This window comes from Symphalangus syndactylus, chromosome X (assembly GCF_028878055.3).
Source record: "Symphalangus syndactylus isolate Jambi chromosome X, NHGRI_mSymSyn1-v2.1_pri, whole genome shotgun sequence".
In the NCBI taxonomy this organism is placed as follows: domain Eukaryota; kingdom Metazoa; phylum Chordata; class Mammalia; order Primates; family Hylobatidae; genus Symphalangus; species Symphalangus syndactylus.
In genome coordinates this window covers 49,663,546-49,685,079 of record NC_072447.2, presented here as the reverse complement: position 1 = coordinate 49,685,079, position 21,534 = coordinate 49,663,546, and the positions used below count along the sequence as shown (strand labels likewise).

Below are 21,534 nucleotides of genomic sequence, written 5' to 3'. Positions count from 1 at the left end.
CATCCAGGGCACACTGATGCAAGAGCTGGGCTCCCACAACCTTGGGCAGCTCCACTCCTGTGGCTTTGGAGGGTATAGCTTCCCTCCCTGCTGTTTTCACGGGCTGCGGCTTTTCCAGGTGCGTGGTGAGAGCTCGCAGTGGATCTACCATTCTGGGGTCTGGAAGACAGTGGCCCTCTTCTCCCAGCTCCACTAGGCAGTGCCCCAGTGGGGCTCTGTGTGGGGAATCCAATACCACATTTCTCTTCTGCACTGCCCTAGCAGAGGGTCTGCATGATTGCTCTGCCCCTGCAGAAATCTTCTGCCTGGACAGCCAGGTGTTTCCATACGTTCTCTGAAATCTAGGTATAGGTTCCGAAACCTCAATTCTTGAATTCTGTGCACCTGCAGGCTTGACACCATGTGGAAGCTGCCAAGGCTTGGGGTTTGCACCGTCTGAAGCCATGGCCTGAGCTATACCTTGGCCTCTTTCAACCACAGCTGGAGTGGTCATGATGCAGAGCACCAAGTCCGTAGGGTGCACACAGCAGGGGTTCGCTGTGCCCTTCCCATCAAACAAGTTTTTCCTCCTAGGCTTCCAGGCCTGTAATGAGAGGGGCTGACACATGTTTAAAATCTCATCTCATTTTAAATATGGCAAAACTAAGGCACAGAGAGATTAGGAAGTTTGGCCAGTGTCACACAGCTGGTAAATAGCTAAGCATCAAATCAAACTCAGGAAACGTAACTCCGAAGTCAGAAGTCAATACTTTTTTCTTCTAAATGTTCCCTCAAAACCTAAAAATCTCATCTAATTCAGTCACTGTAACAACACATATACCCTAATAAATAGTCAAAAGTAAGAAAGACTGAAGAGGAGCATTATAAAGTATGCTTCCCAAGAGGGTTCTTCATTCCTAATTCTATGCAAATAATTAAGTTATTAGGTTTCAGAAACCTCTTAATGCCTTCATTGACATTTTATGACTCCTTAAGTCCATGTCACAGCTTTTTAAAAATATGAATAATATTTTTTTCCCAGTATTGATATGTTTTGTTTTGTTTTAATAAATCTTGTTATGTATATTTAACATACACAACAGGATGTTTTGTGATACATAGATATAGAAAAATTGGTACTATTATAAAACAAGATAACATATTCATATTCCCACATAGTTAGCATTTGTTTTCCACCATGGCAAGAGTAGCTAAAAATATGAAACACTTCATGAATTTGCCTGTCATCCTTGTTCAGGGGCCATGCTGATCTCTTTTTAAAAAAATTTTTGTGGGTATAGAGTAGATGTATATATTTATAAGAACATGAGATGTTGAGACTGGCATGTAATATGAAATAAGCACATCAAAGAGAAGGGGGGTATCCACCCCATCAACCATTTAACTCCTTTAAGTTATATACAATCAAATTACACTCTTTTAAGTTATCTTAAAGAGTAAAATTAAGTTATTATTGACTGTAGTCACCGTGTTGTGCTATCAAATATAGGTCTTATTCATTCTTTCTACTTTTTGTACCCTTTAACCATCCCTACCCCTCACTACCCTTCCCAGCCTCTGGTAACTATTCTTCTACTTTCTGTGTCCATGAGTTCAATTGTTTTGAATTTTAGATCCCACAAATAAGTAAGAACATGTGATGTTTGTCTTTCTGTGCCTGGCTTATCTCACTTAGCATAATGATCTCTAGTTCCATCCATGTTGTTGCAATTGACTGGATCTCATAGTTTTTGATGGCTGACTAGTGCTCCATTGTGTATATGTACCACTTTTTCTTTATTCATTCATCTGTTGATGAACACTTAGGTTGCTTCAAAATCTCAGCTATTGTAAACAGCGCTTCAACAAACATAGGAGAGCAGATATCTCTTCAATATACTGATTTCCTTTCTTTTGGGTATTTTGGTACATCGGTTACAATGTACACTATTTGGTTGATGATTATACTAAAAGCCCAGAATTCACCATGAAACGGTATATTCACGTATATACAAACAACAAAAAACACATTTAAAAAAGGTTCCACATCACTAATCATCAGAGAAGTGTATATCAAATCCACAATGAGATACCATCTCACACCAGTCAGAATACCTATTATTAAAAAGTCAGAAAATGTCAGGTGCTGGCAAGGCCGTGGAGAAAAGGAAATGCTTATACACTGTTTGTGGGAATGTAAATTAGTTCAGCCACTGTGGAAAGCAGTTTGGAGAGTTCTCAAAGACCTTAAAACGAAACTATTATTTGACCCAGCAATCCCATCACTGGGTATATATTTGAAAGAAAATAAGTTATGCTACTAAAAAGACAGTTGCACTTATATGCTCATTACATCACTATTCACAATAGCAGACGTGGAATCAACCTAGGTGCCCAGCACTGGTGGATTGGATAAAGAATATGTGGTAAATATACACCATGGGATGCTATGTAGCCTTAAAAAGAACAAAGTAATGTCCTTTGCAGAAACATGGATACAGTGAGAGGCCATTATCTTAAGCAAATTTACACAGGAAGAGAAAACCAAACACCACAGTGTTCTCACTTATAAGAGGGAGCTAAGCACTGAGTAATCATGGACATAAAGATGGCAGCAATTGACTCTGTGGACTACCAGAGTGGGGAAGGAGTGAAGGGGGCAAGAGTTGAAAAACTAGTTATTTGATACTAGGCTCATTACCTGTGTGGATGGATAACTTGTTCTCTAAACCTCAGCATCATGCAATATACCCATTTAACAAACCTGCACATATACCCTGTTAATCTAAAATAAAAGTTGAAATTATTTTTAAAAAGTAACAAAACTTCCCCCTAAATCTATAAAACTAAAAATTATTGAAAAAATAAAAATAATGAGAAGAGAAAGTAAAACAGGCTGCCCATCTAACTGGTACCGATCAATTGAGAGTAACTTAGTCACCCTTTAATCCTTTGTAAATTGGAAATAGGGTTTATATTATACATTTTAAACTATCAAAATGAATTAGTGCACTGGTGGCTTGATGCAGCATTATGACTTTTTAATTCTTTTGATCATTTAACAAGCATGTATTGAGAGTAAGACATTGTGTTAGATGTCAGGTGTAGAATGTCAAAGAAGAGACCAATACCCTACTTTCAAGGATGTTATGGTTTAGTGAAGGAGACAGTCATTAAAGAAAAATCCAAAATAAATCTACAAATACAAGGAATAGTATTACCTTTTAAATCAACATAAAAATATGCAATTGGAGAGAATATCAGTGGGAAAATAGTTAATATTGAAGGGCTCAGAATAGATCAATTTGAAAAAGAGACAATTAGGCTGAGATTTGAAAAATGAAAAGAGGTTTGTCTGAGAAAGAGTAAAGTGATTAAAGATTCCAGAGAGAAAAAAAAACAGCAATTTGATAAGAGTCATTCAAAAGCATTATGTAAGCATTTTTCAATGTAAAATATTAAGTATTGTTTTAAATAATGGAAGTCTGTAGTTTTCCCAAGAATTGCCAAGCTTTATATTGATTATTAAACCATAATGCTAATTATCCAGTGTATTCTCATTAAATCTTTCAAGACCTGGGGGCTTTTTATTTTAATGTTTCAATTGCATCATTCATTCAATTTTTAGTTATGATCATTTTATATTGAAATCTTCTAATTATATTCTTGTCATTAGATCAGTAGAATGTTTTCCTAGCTGTGAGTTCAAAATGTCTTTCATAAAGTGTCCATTTATTAAAAATTTATTTAAAGTATACAGTCCATCAGGGAGAATCATTCTAATTTCACAAGATGTATTTGAAAAAAAGAAAAGAGTCACTCCAGGCTGGAACAGTGCTGTTCTTTGTGGAGCATCCTTCCATTTTTTTCAAAGAGTTTTACCTTAGCTGAAATTTTCTTTAAATTAACTTTTCTAGTTTCCAGATATTACAGCCAACTCCACTATTTCATGTATGGTGGAATAGGTGACATGTTGGCCTTGCACAGCACTTTTGTTCCTGGGTGACAGATTTGTAGTAGAATGATATCCAGAAATCATTGTAATTGCAGCAGTATTTTATGCAATTTTTGAAGAATATTCTCTGCTCAAGGATTTCAAAACAGTCTTCTAATGGTAAATTACCTTCACAATATCTCTTTTTGTTAACTGCAATAAATGAAGCAAAGAAAGTTATAGTCTACCAGGGTCTTCTGCTGACTTTCATCAACACATTTGTTGGCTATCTGCTGAATGCTCTACACTTAGATGGATCCAGAGAGGAGATTTAAGGGAAATAAAAGGCAAAATTCCTGAAGTCAGTTGTTTGATTTTGTAAGGAAGAAAAATGAACCAAAGAAAATAAAAAATAGGTAGAAAACATTTATAGATAAATTAAGGCTATTCCTATTAAGTGGTCTTGTGTTTAGACTTGTAAAAAGGCTAGAGAAAGAGGTCTTATTGTATAATTAGAATCATTGACCTTAAGGAAGTTTTTTCTTTTCTTTTCTTTTCTTTTTTTTTTTTTTTTTGAGACAGTATCTCGCTTTGTCACCCAGGCTGGAGTGCAATGGCACAATCTCGGCTCACTGCAACCTCCACCTCCCGGGTTTAAGCAATTCTCTTGCCTCAGCCTCCCAGGTAACTGGGATTACAGGTGTGCGCCACCATGCCCAGGTAACGTTTTTGTATTTTAGTAGAGGTGGGGTTTCACCATTTTGCCCAGGCTGGTCTCTAACTCCTGAGCTCAGGCAATCCACTCGCCTCGGCCTCCCAAAATGCTAGGATTACAGGCATGAGCCACCACACCCAGCTGACCTTGAGAAAGTTTCTAATCATTGAAGCAGATGATTTGGCACTGCAAAGTGGCAATAACATTATGATTAGATTAAATGGCATATTTAGGTGTATAGAGGCCAAAGAGGGCACATTTTCTGTGAGGGTTGGCCTGCAGTTTTGCCAAATACAGCAGAGTTGGATAGTCCAAAATCAAGTAGAATAAAAGGCCCTTTGGTAGAGGGAAGGGTTTCTGCCAACAGAAATAACTTGAGTAATTAAAAAGAAAAAAGATCAAAATGACACCAAGGTAAAGCCCTTACTACACTATGGGTCAAAAATCAAATGAGTCATAATCATACAAGAAACCCTAGAAATTACTCAGTCCACTCACAATCTTCATCCAATTATGAATGTACCAATGAAATCCTAATTTATGTTTTGTTGTATTAATTAGGAGACATTTCTATGAAATAGAGATAGAAATAGAGACATAAAATGTTAATATATAGTTTCAACTGATTATATGAGAGATCTTCAAAAAGTTCAGAGAAAATGTGTATTATGAAAAAACCATGCATACATTTCAAAATTTTTACACCAAAATAAAGTCATACTAACTTGTTATGATATGTCTGAAGAGAAGTTAGTCTGAGGCACTAAGAAGGATACGCCATCAGTCTAAAAAGAGCCCTTGTCAGAACAACATGAATTCGGCCATAATTGAAGCAAGAACAGTCAAATTTGTAGTGAAGCATGGGTGGAAGAATACTCAAGCTTCTTCCACCCAGAGATTTGGGTGGAAATCATTGATCCTTTATAAAAATTTTATGGAAACAACGTCCTTAAGTAATCAGCAGTTTACAAACGGGTAACTTGTTTCAAGAAAGTACAAGATGATGTTGAAGATGAAGCCTGCAACAGCAGACTGTTCACATAAATTTGTGAAAAAAAAATTAACCTTTCTTGAGTCTTAATTGAAGAGGACCAATAATTAGCAGCACAAGCAATAGCCAACACCATAGATATCTCAATTGGTTCATCTTATGCAATTCTGACTGAAAAATTTAAGTCGAGGAAACTTTCCACTTGATGGGTGCCAAAACTGTTGCAGCCAGATCAGCTGCAGAAAACAGCAGAGCTTTCAATGGAATTTTAAATAAGTGTGATCAAAATTTCAAAACAGTTATTTGAAGAATTGTAGCAGGACATGAAATGTAGCTTTACCAGTATGACCCAGAAGACAAAGCACAACTAAAGCAATGGCTACCAACAGGTGTGAGTGGTCCAGTCAAAGCAAAAAATTGACTGGTCAAGAGCAAAGAAAATGCAACAGTTTTGGGGGAAGTTTAAGGCATTTTGCCTTTTTACTTTCTGGTAGGTCAAAGAACAATAACATATGCTTATTATTAGAGTGATTGAGAAAGTTAGTCAAAGCTTTAGCAGATAAATGTCTGAGGTGGCTTCACAAGAGCCCTTTTCCACCATGACAATGCTCCTGTGCATTCCTCTCATTAAAAGAAAAAAAAAAGGAGGGTCCAGGTGTGGTGGCTCACACCTGTAATTCCAACATTTTGGGAGGCCAGTGCAGGTGGATCACTTGAGGCCAGGAGTTCGAGACTAGCCTGGCCAACGTGGCAAAACCCGTCTCTATTAAAAATACAAAAAATTAGCTGGGCATGGTGTTGCATGCCTGTAGTCCCAGCTACAGGCTGATGCACAAGAACCCCTTGAACCCAGGAGGCAGAGGCTGCAGTGAGCTGAGATCACCTCACTGCACTCTAGCCTGGTTGACAGAGCAAAACTGTCAAAAAAAAAAAAAGACAAAGGAATGAAGGAAAGAAAGAAAAGAAAAGAAAAAAGAAAAGAAGGAAGGAAGGGAGAAAGAAAGAAAAGAAAGAAAGAAAAAGAAAGAAAGAGGAAAGAAAGAGAGAAAGAAAGAAAAGAAAGAATGAAAGAAAGAGAAAGGAAGGGAAAGGAGAGGAGAGGAAAGGAAAGGAAAGGAAGAAAAAGAAAGAAAAGAAAAGAAAAGGAAAAAGAAAAAAGGGCACTTTGGTGAGAGTTTTAATGGGAAATCAGTAAGCAAGTCCTGCTTTGGCTCCCTTTGACTTCTTTTTGTTTCCTAATTTTAAAAAATCTTTAAAAGGCACTCATTTCTGTTCAGTTAATAATGTAAAAAAAGACTGCTTTGATGTAGTCGAAGTCCAATGACTCTCAGTTCTTTAGGAATGGACTAAATGTTTGGTAATACCACTTACAAAAGTGTCTCGAACTTGATGGAGCTTACATTGAGAAATAAAGATTATATTTTTAATTTTATCTCAATTCCATTGTCCCACAAGTTGTTAGAAGTTCCCTCAGATTTTTATAGAACTGTGTAGAAAATTTCCAGAAATTTTACTGAGACATAATTCTTTTTGCTTCTGCCCAATTTACTAAAGGCTCTTTGTATTATCTCATTAAACACTCTGTGAATAACTTGGCTGATATTAAGTCCATTGGTCTGAAGCAAAAATCCTTACAATTTTAACAAAATCAGGAACTCCCATGACACACTATTTTTAAACTTACCTTTACACTAGTATGATCTTATTTACAAACTATTCACACATTTATTAACTCAAGCAATTCTCATAACATGCTGTGCATATAGTGTTATTATTACATCTGTACCATTAGTTTATCATTTAATATTACTTGACTTCTCCATAAAACAGTAAAAATCACCTTTAATTAAAAAACATTATAAAATAATAAAGTAGAAAACCTACTCTAAGAAAAAAAATCTAAGTATACTGTAGTAGCTAGTCTATAAAAATGATCCACAAAAAAAATCACACTTCTTGGTATTCATGTTTTCTTGTAGTTTCTCTCCTTGAATCAGGGTTGAACTAAAGACTTGCTTTTGATCAATAAAATGCAGCGAAAGTGAAGCTGCCTAAGTTGTGTGGCTATGTCAGAAACACCTCGTGGCTTCCTCCTGGCTCCCTTAGAATACTGGCCCTAGATGAATCAAGCAGTCATTAAAAAGTTCCACTACCTGATGACCATTATGTTGTGAGGAAGCCATGCACAGGGGCTGCAGGTGTGAGTGGGAGAGAACGAGAGCTAGATTGGGTCTGGCCTGCCCAAAGTGGGGTTAGTCATTCCAGCTATGTTGCCAGGCATGTCGATGAAGAAGCCATATGCCATTCTTTGAATGTTCCTCAAAGCACAAGGGTTGAAGATTTAATCCTCAAATTCATATGTTTATTGGAGGTATAACCTTTGGGAGGTAATAAGAATTAGATAAGGTTATTAGAGTGGGGCCTTCATGATAAAAATGATGGTGTCATAAGAAGGGAAAGATCTGAGCTGACACTCATGTTCTTGCCTTGTCACATCTAATGCTCTCCACCAAGTCATGCCACAACAGGAAGATCCTCACCAAATGAACCACACTCTGTGACTTACCGGGTTCCGGAACCATGTGCTAAATAAACCTTTTTTCTTTACAAATTACCAAGTCTATGGCATTCAGTTATAACAATAGAAAATGGACTAATACATTATCTTTGAAATTTAGTCCAATAGAATTTTCAGATGACTCTAGTCCAACCTCCTTCTAACTGTATCTGCATGAGAGATCCTAAAAGACAACAGATGAGCCCAGTTAAGTCACAGAATATTAGAAAATAATGATTATACCATTAAATTTTGGGGTGGTTTGTTTTGCAGCCATAGGTACCTGAAACATGCACCAAATACAGAAGTCCACAGTGTTATGATCTTCAAGTTTGTCTTGAGATTTCTAATAGTCTAAGCAAAAAGAAGTATAATTGCAGTAGACCCCTTTTGTCTGAAGTTTCACTTTCTGTAGTTTCAGTTACCTGTGAGCAAGAGAGGTAGAAAAATAGCTGAGTACAGTACAATAAGATATTTTGAGAGGGAGAGAGACAGAGACCTCATTCATGTAACTTTTATTATAGTATATTGTTATAATTATTCAATTTTATTACCAGTTATTATTAATCTTGTTGTGCCTAATTTATAAATTAAACAATATGATAGGTGATATGGTTTGGCTTTGCCCCCACCCAAATCTCATCTTGAATAATAGTTCCCATATAATCCCCACATGTTGTGGGAGGGGCCCAGTGGGAGGTAACTGAATCATGGGGGATGTTTTCCCCCATGCTATTCTTAGGATAGTTGAGTAAGTTCTCACGAGATCTGATGGTTTTATAAGGGTCTTCCTCCTTCACTGAGTTCTCATTCTTCTCTCTCCTGCTGCCATGTGAAGAAGGAGGTACTTGCTTCCCCTTCTGCCATGATTGTAAGTTTCCTGAGGCCACCCCAGCCATGCTAAACTGTGAGTCAATTAAACCTCTTTCCTTTATAAATTACCCAGTCTCAGCTATATCTTTATTAGCAGCGTGAGAACAGACTAATACAATAGGCATGTATGTGTAAGAGAAAACAGTATATATATGGTGTGAAAAATGAGTGCTAGAGAGTTGGAGTGAAATGATATAATATAGGTTCTCTCATGCTTTATAAAGAGTTTGGTATATACTCTATGTGACCAGTGAACATGACCAAGTCTCTAATTTCAATGTGGTGGTACTGTCAGAAAAGACAATGGGTTCAGGGAGTAAAAAGTATAATATATTATTAACAACACTTCTAGAACTTGAATATCAAGAAAAAGAAGACTAAAATATTTCTTTGTGATCTCATCAAGCTTATCTTCTCAAATATGGGAGACATTTAAGCATGTATTATGATTATCTATTGCTACATTACAATCCACCTCAATCTTTAGGGACTGAAAACAACAATTTAAAAAGTTCTTGATGTGAAAGCTTATTTCTGCTCTATGTACTGTCCACTGAGGAAGTATAACTAAAGGTAGGGGGATCTACTTCCAAGATGGCTCAGTTACATGAATGGCAAGTTGATGCTGGCTGTTGGTTGGTAATTGAACCAAAACTGGGCTGGGGTATCTCAGATCATCTTTACATGGATATCTCCATGTGCCTGGCCTTCCTTATAGCATGGTTCAATAAAGAACATCCTATGTGACAAGAAGTGGAAACTATAAGCTTCTTAAGACTGAACATGAGAACAGGTACAAGTTCCTTTCTGTCAAATTCTATTATTCAAGTAGCCACAGAGCCTGTGATCAAGGGTGTGGAACATAGATGTAATCTTTCAATGGGAAAAGTTATAAGACTTTCTGCATATTTTTTAAAATGTAACTTCATGTTTCAAAGTTAATATAAAGTATTTTGAAGGGAATTAACAATTGATAATCTAGGAAATAAAGGAGCTTATTTATCATAAGAAGAAGTAGATATAAAGGGAAAGATCCAACCATTAATAGATAAGGACTACTGTGAAGAGTAGAGTATTCATCTCAAACTCTGACTACATATAAAAAGTTTGGCCGGGTGCGGTGGCTCACACTTGTAATCCCAGCACTTTGGGAGGCCGAGGCGGGCGGATCACGAGGTCAGGAGATCGAGACCACGGTGAAACCCCGTCTCTACTAAAAATACAAAAAAATTAGCCAGCCGTGGTGGCGGGCGCCTGTAGTCCCAGCTATTTGGAGAGGCTGAGGCAGGAGAATGGTGTGAACCCGGGAGGCGGAGCTTGCAGTGAGCCGAGATCGCGCCACTGCACTCCAGCCTGGGTGACAGAGCGAGATTCTGTCTCAAAAAAAAAAAAAAAGAAGTTTGAGTAGCAATTTAAATTATTTTTAGATATGGAAGAAAAGGAAGATGTGTGAAAGCATGATTGATAGCCTTCATTTTCTGTGATGAAGGTGGGGGTGTTGAGAAGAGTAATAAAGATCTGAATTTGCAATCAAGAAAATGCAAAGAAAAACTGATTAGGTACAAGTTAAAAGACTGTCAAACAGTTATTACGGCCCAGAAGAGGCTGAGATGTCCAAATGTGTGTCAGAGCTAATAGGTATAATTAAAGAGTTTCTCCGCACCATGTAGCAACCCAGAGCAGGAAAAAGACAATGTGTGGATTCATTGATATATGGATATTAACAGAATATGTCTAGTAAAAGGATATTAAACCAAAAGAATCAAGGTTGCTAAAGAGAAAACAGCATTAAAGTGGTTAACCACTGGGTCTAAGGTGAATTATGAAAGAAAAGAAAAATAAAATGTAGCAGAGCCGATGGCACGTGAAGAGAGTACAGAGGGGTCCAGGAACTGAAATCTCAATGAAGAATAACAAATTTAGTAAGGTTAAGGGCATGTTTAACTTTTGATTTTTTAAAAACATAATTCATCTTTTTCGTTTAAATCTAGCTAATTTTATACAAAGTACTTTAACAATCTGATAGTTGCAAACTTTTCTGACTGGTTACTTTTGAGTACTTTGTCATTATGAGGAGGTTTTTAAAGGGTCCATTGGAAGAAAAGTTTGTGCCTGTATCACATGTAATGTTTTCAGAGAAAATAAATCCGCATAGTCTTAATTTTCAAAACTTCACTTTAAGTCATACAATATATTCCATTAATACGAATAAACATATACCAGTTGGTAAACTTCTATGTTGTTTCATTTATTATTATTATCATTATTTGAGATGGAGTCTGGCTCTGTCGCCCAGGCTGGTGTGCAGTGGCGCGATCTTGGCCCACTGCAAGCTCTGCCTTCCCGAGTTCACGCCATTCTCCTGCCTCAGCCTCCAGGGTAGCTGGGACTACAGGTACCCACCACCACGCCCGGCTAATTTTTTGTATTTTTAGTAGAGACAGGGTTTCACCGTGTTAGCCAGGATGGTCTGGATCTCCTGACCTCATGATCCGCCTGCCTCAGCCTCCCAAAGTGCTGGGATTACAGGCGTGAGCCACTGCACCCAGCCAGTAACCTTCTATGTTGTTTTAAAGGGAGCTATTGGGGCAGTCTGAATGTAGTAGGCCTGAAATAGCCATATGACATAATTTGTTATAGTGTGATAATTTAAAAACATATTTTAATAACATTTACAATAAAATTCATTTAATGAAAAGCTTCTTAAGAAGAGAAAGCGTATGAAGAAATAATTTAGGTAGTTATTTGCTGTTAATAAAGCTTCTAAGATAGGACTGACTATAATAAGAGTCAACTTAATTTAAAAGACAAGATATTGAGAGAAGCTAAATAGAGAGAATTTTTTTAATTACTTATTTTAGTATAGTAGCAGAAAACAGCAGGAGATACATGAAAACGCTCCATTCATAATAACAAAAATATATAGAATAATACCAAGCAGTAAGTTTACCCACAAACTGAAGGAACATTTTTAAAGAAAATTGCAAACCTTTAAAAAACATAAAAATATGTAAGTACATGGAAAAGTATTGCTGTTTGGGTAGCTTCTATGTCCAAAGCTTCCTCTGAGACTCAAGGCAAGTTCCTTTGACCTATGAGATTGTAAGTTCATAAAGTAGTTATTTACTACCAAGATACAATGGTGGCACAGGCATTGAGTAAATATTCCCATTTCAAAAACGAGAAATCTGACAAAAGAAAGGAACAATAAGCCCCATGTGTAAACCTAGCAGGCTAGAAATTAAACCTTAAAGCTCCAAAGTAATCCTTGACTCCGTGTCCCACATCCTGGAAAATGCCAGGGTGATGATTGGGCTCTGGTACCTGCAGCTTTTGCAGGCTGAGAGTGCATGCTGCTTGTGGCTCTACTGTTTTAGAGTCTGGAGGATGGTGGCCTTGTTCCCACAGCTACACAAGGCAATGCCCTAGTGGGGACTTTGTGTGGGGACTCCAACCATGTATTTCCCCCTTGGCACTGCCCTACAAGGCCTCCACTCCTGTCTCAGGCTTCTGCCTGGTCACCCAGGCTTTCCCATAAATCCTCTGAAATCTAAGTAGAAGATGCCAAGCCTCCTTCACTCTTTCATTCTACACACCTGCAGACTTAACACCACATGGAAGCCACCAAGGCTTACAGCAGCTAGTGCTCTCCAAGGTGCCAGCCTGAGCTGTACTTGGGGCATTTTGAGCTTCAGCTGGAGCTGGAACAGCTAGGATGTGGAGAGTAGCCCCTGAAAGTGGGGTAGGGCAGTGGCACCATGAGCCTGGCCCCTGAAACAATTCTTTTCACCTAGGCATCTGGACCTATGATGTGAGGGGCTGCCTTAGAGATTTCTGAAATTCCTTCCAGGCCTATTTACCACTGTCTTGGTTATTAGCACCTGGCTGTCTTTTAGTCACGACAACATCTCTATCAAATGTTTGCTCTGTAGCCTTCCTGGATTTATCTCATCTTGAATTGTGGCTCCCATAATCCCATGTGTCATGGGAGGAACCTGGTAGGAGGTGATTGAATCATCGGGGCAGATTTTTCCCATGCTGTTCTCATGATAGTAAATAAGTCTCACAAGATCTGATGATTTTAAAAAGGGCCGTTCCCATGCACACGCTCATGCTCTCTTGGCTGCTGCCATGTAAGATGTGCTTTTGCTTCTCCTTCGCCTTCCACCATGATTGCGAGGCCTCCCCAGCCACGTGAAATTGTGAATCCATTAAACCTCTTTTTCTTTATAAATTACCCAGTCTTGGGTGTTTCTTCATAGCAGTATGAAAATGGACTAATACACCTGAAAATGCTTTTTCCTTCTCTACCACAAGGCTAAGCTGCAGATTTTCTAAATTTTTACAATTTTCTTTCCTTATAATGACAAGTTCCAACTGTAAGTCATTTCTTTGCTACAATATCTAATCAAAGGCTGTTAGACTCAGCCAAGCCCCATCTTGTATAATTTTCTGCTTAGAAATTTCTTCCACCATATACCTTAAGTCATCACTCTTTTTTCTTTTTCCTTTTTTTTTTTTTTGAGATGGAGTTTTGCTTGTTGCCCAGGCTAGAGTGCAATGGCATGATCTTGGCTCACTGCAACCTCTGCCTCCCAGGTTCAAGTGATTCTCCTGCCTCAGCCTCCTGAGTAGCTGAGATTACAGGCATGCGCCACCACGCCCAACTAATTTTGTATTTTTAGTACAGATGGAGTTTCTCCATGTTGGTCAGGCTGGTCTCGAACTCCCGACTTCTGGTGATGTGCCCCACCTCGGCCTCCCAAAGTGTTGGAATTACAGGCGTGAGCCACCACGCCCGGCCCAGGTCATCACTCTTAAGTTCAACCTTCCACAAACCCCTATGGCATGGCTACAATATGGCTAAGTTCTTTGATAGGGCATAACAAGGGTAACCTTTGCTCTAGTTCCCAATAAGTTCCTCATTTCCATCTGAGACCTCATTAACCTAATCTTCACTGTCCACATTTCTATCAGCAATTTGGTAACAACCACTTAAGCAGTCTCTAGGAAGTTCCAAACTTTTCTTCATTTTTCTTTCTTCTTTTGATCCCTCCAAACTCTTCCCATCTCTGCCCATTACCCACTTCAAAAGTCACTTCCACATTCTCTGGTATATTTATAGCAACACTTCACTCCTGGTACCAATTTTTGGCATTAATCTATTTTGTGTTGTTATAAAAGAATACCTGAGGCCTGGTAATTTATAAGAAAAAGAGGGTTATTTGGATCACTGTTCTGCAGGCTGTACAAGTATGGCACTACCATATGCTCAGCTTCTGGTGAGGCCTCAGAAAGCTTTTACTCATGGCAGAAAGTAAAGGGGGAACAGGTGTGTCACATAGCAAGAGAGGGAGAAAAAGAGAGAATGGGGTGGTCCTAGACTCTTTTTAACAACCAGATATCATAGTAACTCATTACAGTGAGTAGGGTACCAAGCCATTTATGAGGGATCCATCCCCATGACCTAAACACCTCCCACTAAACCCACCTCCAGTATTAGAGGTCACATTTTAATGTTAAGATTTTGAGGGGACACACATCCAAACTATATCAGGGATTAAATGAATAAATGTGTAAAAGGAAACCTTAGAAGAACTAAAACAAAATAGACATATGCATTTTTTTAATCTGATCTTATGATAAATAAGGCTATTTATGGCAAAAATTTAATGAAATAAAGGATAAAGCAAAAGCTTTACAACCTGCATTTTAAACATTGCATTTAAAATTATAAAATAATAAAAAAAGGTAGAGAAAATGTGCAATCTTTATAAATTTAATTATTTAATTAGTGGGAGATAAAATTATTCCCTCAAAAAAAAATAAGCAAATGCCTCAAAAGGACAAGTCATAGGGGAAACATATGTGGACTATAAAATTATTAAAACCATACCAAAACCAAACCAAACTAACAAAAACAAAACATAAAACCCTTCTAGCTTTCCATTCATCAACTAAATGAAAATATCAAATACATAAATAAGATTTTTTTGTCTGTCAAATAAGCAAATTAACAAACAATGGTAATGCCCAGTTTTAATGAGGATCAAGTGAAAGACAGTCTCATACATTGTAATGCAAATGTGAATTGATAAAAAGTTTTCTAGCATGATTTCAGAAACTTCTTTAAGATCTTAAAATTGCTCAAACCCTTTGAATCAATGATTTTATTCTAAGGAATTTGTTGGAAGAAAATAACCAGAAAGGTGCACAAAAATTATATGAATTGGTTGTTCACTGTAGATGTTCTGATTAATTGTGAATTAATTCCGATCAATATTACATTTATGCATGTATATATAAAAATCATATTATATATACTTATATTCATGCATATAATATTCCAGTTATATAAATCTGTCTTATAATGTCTACATCTATATATCCATATCTATGTTGATTTATTGTTTGAATCTTTATGAAAGAAAACATTAATTGGGTTTCTTTTGGTCATGAGATTATAGATAATTTTTATCTTTTTTATACTTGTCAAGAATTTTTAAAATTGCTGTAGTTGATGTTATTTAGAACAGAAAAACATTAGTGTATTTTAAGGCTTGTAGTTAAGTAATAAAGTTCCATAGTAATCATTTTTTAAATGCTTACTCATTCTGAATTTAAAAAAATAATTCGCTATCTAATCATAAGGAGTAAATTCATTTTTAATATACATTTTTAATGCTATAGAAAATAGCTGTTTCGCAAACACTGTCTCATATATTAATCATAGCTATTACAGATGGTAGCTGTTTTTGCCCCTATTCAACAGATGGGAAGACTGTTGAGTTAGTTTGCCAGAGATCAAAAGATAACAGTGATCAGGTTGGGATTTGAACACTGGTATTCTGACCCCTAATTATTCTATCGCCTTTGGCACAAACCCAGAGTTATGAAGTAGCAGTATTCTTCGTCTCTCCAGAATTATTTCTTTTGTGGTTTCAATGTGGGTAAAAACATTGGAAAGACGCAGTTAAAATTTTAAATGAGCTACCTAAAAAGGAAAATAGTTTTCATTCTAAGAATTTGTGTTTATTTTTGGATGAGAAACTTTAAACATAATAACAACATTTAAAGCACTTTCACAGAACTGAATAAGCAGCCAATACAAATGTGAGCAGGGGTTGCATCAATAATCTATCAATATTAATTTGATAACGTTATTCTTTGCCCATTAATGATTTTAAGTAATTTAGTAATTATTTATAAAACAAATGGCACAAGAGGCAATGTCAAATATAAAAGATCATTTTGCCCTCAAAAACCCTTTGCAGATGTTTGGATTAACAATTCACCTGGATCTCCTCTCTTTTTCCTTCACATTTGCTGATTGCTGTCACATCCACCAGTTCTAAAAGTGCTTCTTCATAGTTAATGTATCACTATAAATGACATAGTATTTGGTACAGTGTAACATGATATGGTAAAAGGCAGTGCAATGCACTATGTAAGGCACAATGCTATACAATATGATACACAGCCACAGTGATGCATTGTAGTATAATAACAGACAAATTAATACACTGGTGAAGAATACTTTCAGAAGAGGAAGGCACTGAGATTTTTCACTAGTCTGGTCCCCTCATTTATTATGAGAAAACTGAGACCCAGAAAGGTTAGTGAGTTATTTAAGGAAATTAATCAAACATAGCATTTTTGAAAAGTCTTTTAAATTTGACAATACTGATATAAATATGCATATCATTTGCTAAAAGTGGAAGACATCTTAAACCATGAAGTAGTTCAATAATAAAGAGCAAAATACTATCCAAGTGAGAAGTTGAACAGATGACAAATAAAAGGAAAGAATCGGATTTGATGCCAGTACAAAGTCAACTTTGTGCAACAGATCAGAGGTCAGATTTCAGGGTGGGAGTATGTGGCTCTGGATACACCTCGTGGGCAGAAACACCTATTTTTAAAAATATATATATCGGAAAATCTACAAACTGCTTTCTACAGTGGCTGAATTAATTTACATTCCCACCAGCAGTGTATAAGTGTTCCCTTTTCTCTGCAGGCCCAACAGCATCTGTTATTTTTTGACATTTTAATAATGGCCATTCTGAATGGTGAGAGATGGGGTCTTGTTGTGGTTTTGATTTGCATTTCTGTAATGATTACTGATGTTGAGCATTTTTTGCATATGCTTGTTGGTCACATGTATGTCTTGTTTTGAGAAATGTCTGTTCCTGTCCTTTGCCCATTTTTTAAGAGAGTTCATTGTTTTTTGTTAATTTAAGTTCCTCATATATTCTGAGTATTAGACCTTTGTCAGAGGCATACTTTGTAAATATTTTCTCCAATTGTGTCAGTTGCCTGTTTGCTATGTAGATAGTGTATTTTAGTGTGCAAAAGCTCTTTAGGTTAATTAGATTCCACTTGTTAATTTTTGTTTTGTTTGTAATTGCTTTTACAGTCTTTGTAATGAAAACTTTGCTAGGGCCTGTGTCCAGAATGGTATTACCTAGATTTTCTCCTAGTTTTTGTATTTTTAGGTTTTATATTTAAGTCTTTAATTTATCTTGAGTTGATTTTTGTATATGGTGAAAGAGAAGGGGCCAAGTTCAATCTTCTGCATGTGGCTTGCCAGTTATTGCAGCATTGTTGATTGAATAGGGAGTCCTTTCTGCATTGCTTGTTTTCATCAATTTTGTTGAAGATCAAATGGTTTTAAGTGTGCAGCATTGTTTCTGGGCTCTCTATTCCACTCCATTGGTCAACGTCTCTGTTTTTGTACCAGTACCATGCTGTTTTGGTTACTGTAGCTTCACTGTATAGATTGAAGTTGGGTAGTGTAAATGCCTCTCAGTTTGTTCTTTTTCCTTAGGATTGCTTTGGCTATTTGACTCTTATTTGGTTCCATTTGAATTTTAGAATAGTTTTTTTCTAACTCCATTTGATAGGTATAGCAGGTAATCTGTAAACTGCCTTGGGAAATATGGCCATTTTAACAATATTGATACTTTCTATCCATGAGCACAGAATGTTTTTACATTTGTTTGTGTCATCTCTGGTATTTTTTCAGCAGTGTTTTGTAATTCTCACTGTAGATATCTTTCACGTTCCTGGATAGCTGTATCCCTAGATATTTTATTTTGTGTGTGCAGCTACCATGAATGAGATTTCATTCTTGTTTTGGCTTTTGGCTCGGATGTTATTCAACCCAGGAATCCCATTACTTGATATATACCCAAAGGAATATAAACCATTCTACCATAAAGACTCATGCATGTGTATGTTAGTCACAACACTATTCACAATTGTGAAGACAGAATCAACCTAAATGCCCATCAAAGGTGGATTGGATAAAAAAAAATGGTACATATTAACCATGGAATACTACACAGCCATATAAAAGAACAAAATTATATCCTCTGAAAGAACATGGGTGGAACTGGAGACCATTATCCTACGTGCATTAATGCAGGAACAGAAAACTAAATACCAGATGTTCTCACTATTAAGTGGGAGCTAAATATTGAGTACACATAGATACAAAGAAGAGAACAATAGACACCAGGGCCTACTTGAGGGTGGGAGGTAGAAGGAGGGTGAAGATTAAACAAGTACCTATTGGGTACCATTTTCATTACCTGCATGATGAAACAACTGGTACATCAAACCCCCACAACCTACAATTTACCCATGTGACAAACCTACACATGTATCCCCTGAACCTAAAGTAAAAGTTGAAATGAAAGAAAAAATATTGGTATCCCAGGTATAAACCTCATATTCTCACTATTTAGTAGCTACTCCATTCAGAATTCCCTTGGGGCAGAGAGCTTTGCAGAGGGCACTTTGATAATCATACAGGATGATGCGTCTCTTATAGCTCACAAACATAGCCTTTCCTCAGTGCTCTTGACAAATAAGTTCTTTAAAAAGAGTTTGAAAATGTTGTATAATCATGTTTCATAAATTTGTATGTTAAGTAGGGTATTCTGAAGCCTATATTGGAAGTGCTACTTTTTTTTTTTTTTCAGGTGATAGTGTTAGCAGTTTAAGAGTCTGGTATTATCTTGAGATCCATATCTCTGCTGGACCACCCATAAATATAACTGCAATGAAGTGTATTGCTCTGATAAGAGCCCATTAAGTTCTCATAATCTTTTTTGCAAACAGATAGAACTTTTGTTGTACACTTACATTGCTATCCAGAAAAATATATATTAAATTATCATACTGAGATAAATTATTCCATCATAGCAATTGTATTTTAAAATCTAATAACGTGTGTCACAAATACTTACTGAAAACTTCATTCAGTTATATACTATATTATATTGACTGCATTAATGAGCATGTTTCAAATCATGTTTACTCTGCTAGAGTAAGCTTAACTTTAAATCCTTTCCCTCACTGGTATGATAAGAGCTGAATTGAGCGCTAAAGACTATCAGTATTGATTCTTTCTTTTTTCTGCAGCAGGACTTTCACTTGGAAATAAATATTTGGAGAAGTTGGTATAGATTTTGGGTTTTAAATGACAGAGACTAAAAGTAACATTATTTTGTTACTACGTCTGTGTCCAGGATTATTTCACAAAGGCAAATATGATGGTCTTGGTTTAAATGAAAAATGAAGACAATTTTAATTGCTATGAAAATTGTTTTAATTACATTTAATTATTTGTTGTTAATACTCTATATTTTAATTGATAATAATCAAATAAATGTATCATTTTAATTGTCAAATATTCAACTAAAGCACTTTCATAAGACATTAAGTATAAGAATAATATTTATTACATTCATGCAACTGGTATTTTGCCTTTCATTTTTATTTCTTTAATATTTTGTGAATATCTCTATGTTCTCAATGATCAGGGGTATCTTAATGATAGAATATTAGAATTTTTTTTTTTTTTTTTTTTTGAGTCGGAGTCTCTCTCTGTCCCCAGGCTGGAGTGCTGTGGCACGATCTCAGCTCACTACAAGCTCTGCCTCCTGGGTTCACACCATTCTCCTGCTTCAGCCTCCCGAGTAGCTGGGACTACAGGCGCCTGCCAGCATGCTCAGCTAATTTTTTGTATTTTTAGTAGAGATGGGGTTTCACCATGTTAGCCAGGATGGTCTTGATCTCCTGACCTCATGGTCTGCCCGCCTCGGCCTCCCAAAGTGCTGGGATTACAGGTGTGAGCCACCATGCCCAGCCAGAATATGTGTTTTAAGAACAGGAATTTTACCTTACCTCTTACAAATATATATGAATTTTTTTCAATATAGAATTGTAATGATAATCTACTTTTTTGAAGACAAGAAAACATTTTTCTGAAATTTTTTTAGTACGTACATAAAGAAGAAGAAACATACTATTTCTTAGCCTTGCTAAAGCAGAATTTAGTTCCTATTACTACTTTTCATCAGAACTGATATTTGAATATAATTGCAACTCTGAATTACTGAAGCAGATTTTAATTTTTTATGGGAGTGTACAAACACCCCAGTCAGGATTATTGGTTAAGAGAAATAAAAACAAACTGTGGTTAAATTAAGCTGAGAAGGATTTATTGAAGGAATGCTCAGAAACTCAGAGTCAACCCACAGACTGGCGATTCCGGCAGGGAAACAGGATTTTTTAAATAATTGACAGCTAATGCCACTCAATTACGAAGTGTAAAAATAGCATAATATTTCTGCAAGAAATATTCTTAGAAGGAACAAGTAAGATATGTTTGCTGATGATAATTCCCCTCACCCTATGGTGCCATTGCCTGCAGATTGTCCATACAATCCACATCTTCACAACTTTCATTGTTTTCCTGTTGCTTTCAATTATAGAGCCACGCACTAAAGTTACTGCAAAATTATTTGGTTTTCAAGTTGACAAAACTGTTTGAGGCCGTGTTGGATACATGACAAATGTACTCTGGTCACCAACCTTCAAATTACCATGACTCTATCCCTCCATTCCCCCATCTTTCCACCCCACAGCCAATCTCAGCCAATCATTTTGCTAACAGAACCTAGAGTTACATCATGTTTTATATGTCTGCGTGCTCCATGGAGGCTGAGATGAATCCAGATTATTCTAACTTCAAATGGCAATTTTATTCCTCATGCTATTAATTGATTCAGGAATGGGAATGTGAAATAACACTGAAACGTCATAGTCTCCTCTGTTCTGTGGATGCTGTGTGAGACCTTGATGCCTTGGAGCTGCTGCAGCCATCTTGAGTCCACAAGAGAGTAGCCAATATGCTGAGGATAGTAGAACAGAAAATTGGAAAGTACTCAAATCTTTGATGCTGTCAACTCTTCTTTTTTTTTGAGATGAGATCTCACTCTGTCACCTGGGCTGGAGTGCAGTGGTGCGATCTTGGCCCACTGCAACCTCTGCTTCCTGGGTTCAAGCGATTCTCCTGCCTCAACCTCCTGAGTAGCTGGGATTACAGGCGCCTTCCACTACGCTCAGCTAATTTTTTGTATTTTTAGTAGAGACAGGGTTTCACCATGTTGGCCAGGCTGGTCTCGAACTCC

The 21,534-nt window shown here is 36.7% G+C and overlaps 1 pseudogene; it reads right to left on the bottom strand.

Annotated features, from left to right (window-relative positions):
* Positions 1-1,192: 1,192 nt before the first annotated feature.
* Positions 1,193-1,293, bottom strand: LOC129476548 (uncharacterized; annotated as a pseudogene).
* Between the last annotated feature and the right edge of the window lie 20,241 nt (positions 1,294-21,534).